This window comes from Nannospalax galili, unplaced genomic scaffold (assembly GCF_000622305.1).
Source record: "Nannospalax galili isolate Female #2095 unplaced genomic scaffold, S.galili_v1.0 scaffold2895, whole genome shotgun sequence".
NCBI lineage: Eukaryota > Metazoa > Chordata > Mammalia > Rodentia > Spalacidae > Nannospalax > Nannospalax galili.
In genome coordinates, this window is record NW_008336404.1 from 767,290 (window position 1) to 768,456 (window position 1,167).

Genomic DNA, 1,167 nt, shown 5'->3' on the forward strand with positions numbered 1-1,167 from the left:
GCAGATCTCTATGAGCTCGAGGCCAGGCCAGCTGCTGTCTCAAAATGACCAAAAAAAAAAAAAAAAAGAATTGTCAAGGCATCTTCAAATCGACTTCCTTTTTTCTTCCTTTCTCCTTCTTTCTTCTGGCAGTATTGGGGACTGAACCTAGTGCCTCACACATGCTAGGCAAGTGTCCTACCACTGAGCTATACTCCAACCTGTAGAAATTCATAATAAAATTTAGCAATGAAATCCAACAACATATTAAGAAAATATTGCAGTGTAATCTAATAGACTTCATTCTGAGGCTGTAAAGGAATTAAACACATGTTAATATAAATCTTTTTTTAAATATTTTATCTATTATTTTTATTATGTATGTGTATGAGTATATCGCCTGCATGTGTGTAAGTGCACCTGCACCACCCCTGCAAAATATTTTATTATTTTTATTTTATGTGTATGTGTGTATTGCCTGCATGTAGGTAAGTGCACCCATGTTGTGCAATGTCTGCAGAGGTGAGAAGAGAGAGTCGAATTTTCCTGGAACTGGAGTTATGAAGGTTTGTTAGCTGCCATGTGGGTGCTGGAAATCAAACCCAGGTCCTCTACAAGAGCAGCCAGTGCTCTTAACTGCTGAGTCATCTCTCCAGCCCCAAATAATACATGTTAATATAAATTTTAAAAGTTCATAGAAAAGTCATCATTGATTGTTCCTAATAAAAAGTCACTAGTAGCCAGGCAAGGTACCACAAGCCTATAATTCCAGCACTCAGGGGGCTGGGGCAAGGTTACCCCAAATTAAAGGCCAGGCTGACCTGTGTAGCAAGTTTGATGCCAACAAGTTTGAAGTTAGCCTGGACTGCATAGGGAGACCCTGTCCCCAAAACAAAGCAAGCTAAAAACCTCGCAAGTAAACTATGGTAAATAAAATGAAGTGCTTGTAGCATGTCACTAAGAGCCCTGAGCTATAGCTCAAGACAGCTCAGCCAGTGAGACTAGCAACCTGAGTTTGATCCATGAAATCCTCAATGGAGGAGACTACCAACTCCCAGACGTTGTCCTCTACTCTCCAAATCTCTACATGTGCACTGAGGTGTATACACGCACACACACACACACACACACACACACAACACACACACACCACACACACACTAAACACACACACCACACACAACACAC